The sequence below is a fragment of the Triticum urartu genome, chromosome 5 (genome assembly GCF_003073215.2).
Source record: "Triticum urartu cultivar G1812 chromosome 5, Tu2.1, whole genome shotgun sequence".
Classification (NCBI taxonomy): Eukaryota; Viridiplantae; Streptophyta; class Magnoliopsida; order Poales; family Poaceae; genus Triticum; species Triticum urartu.
The window spans coordinates 127,993,930-128,001,328 of NC_053026.1; positions in this window are offsets into that span (position 1 = coordinate 127,993,930).

Sequence of the window (7,399 nt, forward strand, 5' to 3'; positions counted from 1 at the left end):
AGGTGAAGATTTATATATGGGAAGTCTAGTTTCAGTCGCCGGAATGGTTTCGGGGGTTATCGGTATTGTACCGGGACCACCGGAAGGTGTCCGGGGGTCCACCGGGTGGGGCCACCTACCCCGGTGGGCCTAGTGGGCTGAACAAGGGAGGGAACCAGCCCCTGGTGGGCTGGTGCACCCCCAAGGGGCCCAAGGCACCTAGGGTTAGAAACCCTAGGGGATGGGGGTGCCTCCACCTGACTTGGGGGGCAAGTTACCCCGCTTGGCCGCCGCCCCCTGTAGATGGGATCTGGGGGGGCGTCCCCCTCTCCCCTTCCCCTATAAATAGTGGGGGGTGGGAGGGATGCCACACCCTTCCCCTGGTGAAGCCCTCCCCCTCTCCAGCACCTCATCTTCCTCTGTCACGCTTGGCGATGCTCTGCCGGAGAACCATGAGCTCCATCACTACCACGTCGCCGTGTTGTCGGAGTTCTCCCTCAACTTCTCCTCTCCCCTTGATGGATCAAGAAGGAGGAGACGTCCCCGGGCTGTACATGTGTTGGACGTGGAGGCACCGTTGTTCGGCGCTTAGATCGGGATCGACCGCGATCTGAATCGCTGCGTGTACGACTCCACCAACCGTGTTCTTGCAACGCTTCCGCTTAGCGATCTTCAAGGGTATGAAGATGCACTCCCTCTCTCTCGTTGCTAGCATCTCCTAGATTGATCTTGGTGACACGTAGGAAAATTTTGAATTATTGCTAAGTTTCCCAACAGTGACATCATGAGCTAGGTCTATGCGTAGATTCTATGCACGAGTAGAACACAAAGCAGTTGTGGGCGACGATTTGTTCAATTTGCTTACCGTTACTAGTCTTATCTTGATTCGGCGGCATTGTGGGATGAAGCGTCCCGGACTGACCTTACACGTACGCTTACGTGAGACTGGTTCCATCGACTGACATGCACTTGATGCATAAGGTGGCTGGCAGGTGTCTGTCTCTCTCACTTTAGTCGGATCGGATTCGATGAAAAGGGTCCTTATGAAGGGTAAATAGCAATTGGCATATCACCGTTGTGGTTTTGCGTAGGTAAGAAATGTTCTTGCTAGAAACCCATAGCAGCCACGTAAAACATGCAACAACAATTAGAGGACGTCTAACTTGTTTTTGCAGGGTATGCTATGTGATGTGATATGGCCAAAAGGATGTGATGAATGATATATGTGATGTATGAGATTGATCATGTTCTTGTAATAGGAATCACGACTTGCATGTCCATGAATATGACTGGCAGGAGCCATAGGAGTTGTATTAATTTATTTATGACATGCGTGTCAATGAAAACACCATGTATTTACTTTACTTTATTGCTAACCGTTAGCCATAGTAGTAGAAGTAATAGTTGGCGAGACAACTTCATGAAGACACGATGATGGAGATCATGATGATGGAGATCATGGTTTCATGCCGGTGATGATGGTGTTCATGCCGCGCCTCGAAGATGGAGATTAAAGGCGCAAGATGATATTGGCCACATCATGTCACTTTATGATTTGCACGTGATGTTTGTCATGTTTACATCTTATTTGCTTAGAATGACGATAGCATAAATAAGATGATCCCTCACTAAAATTTCAAGAAAAGTGTCCCCCCTAACTGTGCACCATTGCGAAGGTTCGTTGTTTCGAAGCACCACGTGAAGATCGGGTGTGATAGATTCTAACGTTCGCATACAACGGGTGTAAGCCAGATTTATACATGCAAAACACTTAGGTTGACTTGACGAGCCTACCATGTACAGACATGGCCTCGGAACACGGGAGACCGAAAGGTCGAACATGAGTCGTATAGTAGATACGATCAACATGGAGATGTTCACCATTGATGATTAGTCCGTCTCACGTGATGATCGGATGCGGCCTAGTCGATTCGGATCATGTATCACTTAGATGACTAGAGGGATGTCTGTCTAAGTGGGGGTTCATTAAATAATTTGATTAGATGAACTTAATTATCATGGACTTAGTCTAGAATGTCTTTACAATATGTCTTGTAGATCAAATGGCCCACGCTAATGTTGCCCTCAACTTCAACGCATTCCTAGAGAAAACCAAGCTGAAAGACGATGGTAGCAACTATATAGATTGGGTCCATAACTTGAGGATCATCCTCATAGCTGCCAAGAAAGCATATGTCCTTGAAGCACCGCTAGGTGACGCACCCATTTTCCCAGCAACTCAAGACGTTATGAACGCCTGGAAGTCGCGTAGTGATGATTACTGCCTGGTTCAGTGCGGCATGCTTTACAGCTTAGAACCGGGGCTCCAAAAGCATTTTGAGCAGCACAGAGCATATGAGATGGTCCAAGAGCTGAAAATGGTTTTCCAAACTCATGCCCGGGTCAAGAGATATGAAGTCTCCGACAAGTTCTATAGTTGTAAGATGGAGGAAAACAGTTCTGTCAGCGAGCATATACTCAAAATGTCTGGGTTGCACAACCACTTGTCTCAGCTAGGAGTTAATCTTCCAGATGACTCAGTCATTGACAGGATCCTCTAGTCGCTTCCACCTTGCTACAAGAGCATTGTGATGAACTACAATATGCAAGGGATGGAGAAGTCCATTCCTGAGTTATATTCAATGCTGAAATCAGCGGAGGTGGAAATCAAAAAGGAACATCAAGTGTTGATGGTGAATAGAACTACTAGTTTCAAGAAAGGCAAGGGTAAGAAGAACTTCAAGAAGGACGGCAAGGGGGTTGCCGCGCCCGGTAAATCATTTGCCGGGAAGAAGCCAAAGAATGAACCCAAGCCCGAGACTCAGTGCTTTTATTGTAACGGAAATGGTCACTTGAAGCGGAACTGCCCCAAGTACTTAGCGGACAAGAAGGCCGACAATGCCAAAGGTATATGTGATATACTTGTTATTGATGTGTACCTTACCAGCACTCGTAGTAGCTCCTGGGTATTTGATACCGGTGTGATTGCTCATATTTGTAACTCAAAATAGGAGCTGCAGAATAAGTGGAGACTGGCGAAGGACGAGGTGACGATGCGCGTCAGGAATGGTTCCAAGGTCAATGTGATCGTTGTCGGCACGTTACCTCTACATATACCTACGAGATTAGTTTTAAACCTCAATAATTGTTATTTAGTACTAGCTTTGAGCATGAACATTGTATCTGGATCTTGTTTAATGCAAGATGGCTACTCATTTAAATCCGAGAATAATGGTTGTTCCATTTATATGAGAGATATGTTTTATGGTCATGCCCCGCTGGTCAATGGTTTATTTTTGTTTAATCTCGAACATGATGTTACACATATTCATAGTGTGAATGCCAAAAGATGTAAGGTTGATAATGATAGTCCCGCATAGTTGTGGCACTGCCACCTTGGTCACATTGGTGTCAAATGCACGAAGAAACTCCATGCAGATGGACTTTTGGAGTCTCTTGATTATGAATCATTTGAGACGTGCGAACCATGCCTCATGAGCAAAATGACCAAGACTCCGTTCTCCGGAACAATGGAGCGAGCAACCAACTTATTGGAAATCATACACACTGATGTGTGCGGTCCAATGAGCGTTGAGGCTCGCGGTGGCTATCGTTATGTTCTCACCCTCACTGATGACTTTAGTAGATATGGGTATGTCTACTTAATGAAATACAAGTCTGAGACCTTTGAAAAGTTCAAGGAATTTCAGAGTGAGGTAGAGAATCAACATGGAAAGGAAAAATAAATTTCTTACGATCAGATCGTGGAGGAGAATACTTGAGTCACGAGTTTAGCACGCACTTAAGGAAATGTGGAATTGTTTCACAACTCATGCCGCCTGGAACACCTCAGCAAAATGGTGTGTCCGAACGTCGTAATCGCACTCTATTGGATATGGTGCGATCTATGATGTCTCTTACCGATCTACTGCTATCATTTTGGGGTTATGCTTTAGAGACTGCCGCATTCACTCTAAATAGGGCTCCGTCGAAATCCGTTGAGACGACACCATATGAATTATGGTTTGGAAAGAAACCTAAGCTGTCGTTTCTGAAAGTTTGGGGATGCGATGCTTATGTCAAGAAACTTCAACCTGAAAAGCTCAAACCCAAGTCGGAAAAATGCGTCTTCATAGGATACCCTAAGGAAACTATCGAGTATACCTTCTACCTCAGATCTGAAGGCAAGATATTTGTTGCCAAGAATGGATCCTTTATAGAGAAAGAGTTTATCTCAAAAGAAGTAAATGGGAGTAAAGTAGAACTTGATTAGGTACTGCCTCTTGAACCGGAAAGTAGCGCAGCTCAGGAAGATGTTGATGTGGTGCTTGCACTGACTAGAGAGGAAGTTAATGATGATGATCATGAAACTTCGGATCAAGTTACTACTGAACTTCGTAGGTCCACAAGGACACGTTACGCACCAGAGTGGTACTGCAACCCTGTCCTGGAAATCATGTTGTTAGCCAACAGTGAACCTTCGAAGTATGAAGAAGGAATGGCGGGCCCGGATTCCAACAAATGGCTTGAAGCCATGAAATCTGAGATAGGATCCATGTATGAAAATGAAGTATGGACTTTGACAGACTTGCCCGATGATCGGCAAGCCATATAGAATAAATGGATCTTTAAGAAGAAGACTGAAGCGGATGGTAATGTGACCATCTATAAGGCTCGGCTTGTTTCTAAGGGTTATCTACAAGTTCAAGGGGTTGACTACGATGAGACCTTCTCACCCGTAGCGAAGCTGAAGTCCATCCGAATCATGTTAGCAATTGTCGCATTCTATGATTATGAGATATGGCAAATGGACGTCAAAACGGCATTCCTTAATGGTTTCCTTAAGGAAGAATTGTATATGATGCAGACGGAAGGTTTTGTCGATCCTAAGAATGCTGACAAGGTATGCAAGCTCCAGCGCTCAATCTATGGGCTGGTGCAAGCATCTCGGAGTTGTAACATTCGCTTTGATGAGATGATCAAAGCGTTTGGGTTTACACAGACTTATGGAGAAGCCTGTGTTTACAAGAAAGTGAGTGGGAGCTCTGTAGCATTTCTCATATTATATGTGGATGCCATACTATTGATGGGAAATGATATATAATTTTTGGAAACCATGAAGGCCTACTTGAATAAATGTTTTTCAATGAAGGACCTTGGAGAAGCTGCATACATATTAGGCATCAAGATCTATAGAGATAGATCGAGACGCCTTATTGGTCTTTCACAAAGCACATACCTTGACAAGATATTAAAAAAGTTCAATATGGATCAGTCCAAGAAGGGGTTCTTGCCTATATTTCAAGGTGTGAAATTGAGCACGGCTCAATGCTCGACCTCGGTAGAAGATAGAGAAAAGATGAGTGTCATCCCCTATGCCTCAGCCATAGGGTCTATTATGTATGCCATGCTGTGTACCAGACCTGATGTGAACCTTGCCGTAAGTTTGGTAGGGAGGTACCAAAGTAATCCAGGCATGGAACACTGGACAGCGGTCAAGAATATCCTAAAGTACCTGAAAAGGACTAAGGATATGTTTCTCATTTATGGAGGTGACGAAGAGCTCGTCGTAAAGGGTTACGTCGATGCTAGCTTCGACACAGATCTGGATGACTCCAAGTCACAAATAGGATACATGTATATTTAGAATTGTGGGGCAGTCAGCTGGTGCAGTTGCAAGCAAAGCATCGTGGCGGGATCTACATGTGAAGCGAAGTACATAGCAGCCTCGGAGGCAGCACATGAAGCAGTCTAGATGAAGGAGTTCATCACCGACCTAGGAGTTATTCCCAATGCGTCGGGCCCAATGAATCTCTTCTGTGACAACACTGGAGCTATTGCCCTTGCCAAGGAGCCCAGGTTTCACAAGAAGACCAAGCATATCAAGCGTCGCTTCAACTCCATTCGTGAATATATTCAGGATGGAGACATAGATATTTGTAAAGTGCATACGAATCTGAATGACGTAGATCCGTTGACTAAACCTCTTCCGCGAGCAAAACATGATCAACACTAGAACTCTATGGGTGTTCGATTCATCACAATGTAACTAGATTATTGACTCTAGTGCAAGTGGGAGACTATTGGAAATATGCCCTAGAGGCAATAATAAAGTGGTTATTATTATATTTCCGTGTCCATGATAATTGTCTATTGTTCATGCTATAATTGTATTAACCGGAATCCGTAATACATGTGTGAATACATAGATCGTAATATGTCCCTAGTAAGCCTCTAGTTGACTGGCTCGTTGATCAATAGATGGTCATGGTTTCCTGACCATGGACATTGGATGTCATTGATAACGGGATCACATCATTAGGAGAATGATGTGATGGATAAGACCCAATCCTAAGCATAGCACAAGATCGTGTAGTTCGTTTGCTAAAGCTTTTCTAATGTCAAGTATCATTTCCTTAGACCATGAGATTGTGCAACTCCCAGATACCGTAGGAATGCTTTGGGTGTACCAAACGTCTCAACGTAACTGGGTGGCTATAAAGGTGCACTACAGGTATCTCCGAAAGTATCTGTTGGGTTGGCACGAATCGAGACTGGGATTTGTCACTCCGTATGACGGAGAGGTATCTCTGGGCCCACTCGATAATGCATCATCATAACAAGCTCAATGTGACTAAGGAGTTAGCCACGGGATCATGCATTACGGAACGAGTAAAGAGACTTGCCGGTAACGAGATTGAACGAGGTATAGAGATACCGACGATCGAATCTTGGGCAAGTAACATACCGATGGACAAAGGGAATTGTATACGGGATTGATTGAATCCCCGACATCATGGCTCATCTGATGAGCATCATGGAACATGTGGGAGCCAACATGGGTATCCAGATCCCGCTGTTGGTTATTGGCCGGAGAGATGTCTCGGTCATGTCTTGATACGTCTACGTCGTATTGATACGTCTCCAACGTATCTATAATTTTTGATTGCTCCATGCTATATTATCTACTGTTTTGGGCAATATTGGGTTTTATTATTCACTTTTATATTACTTTTGGGACTAACCTATTAACGGAGGCCCAGCCCAGATTTGCTGTTTTATGCCTATTTCAGTGTTTTGAAGAAAAGGAATATCAGACGGAGTCGAAACGGAACGAAATCAACTGCAGAAGTTATTTTTGGAAGGAAACACACCTGATGGACTTGGACCCCACGTCAGGGGAGACACGAGGTGCTCACGAGGGTGGGGGGCGCCCCCTGTCTTGTGGGACCCCCGTGGTTCCTCTGACGTCCTCCCTGCACCCATATATATCCACGTACCCTAAAACTTCCAGAACGCAACATAGATCGGGAGTTCCGCCGCCAGAAGCCTCCGTAGCCACCAAAAGTCAATCGGGACCCTGATCCGGCACCCTACCGGAGGGGAAACCCTCGCCGGTGGCCATCTTAATCATCCCGGT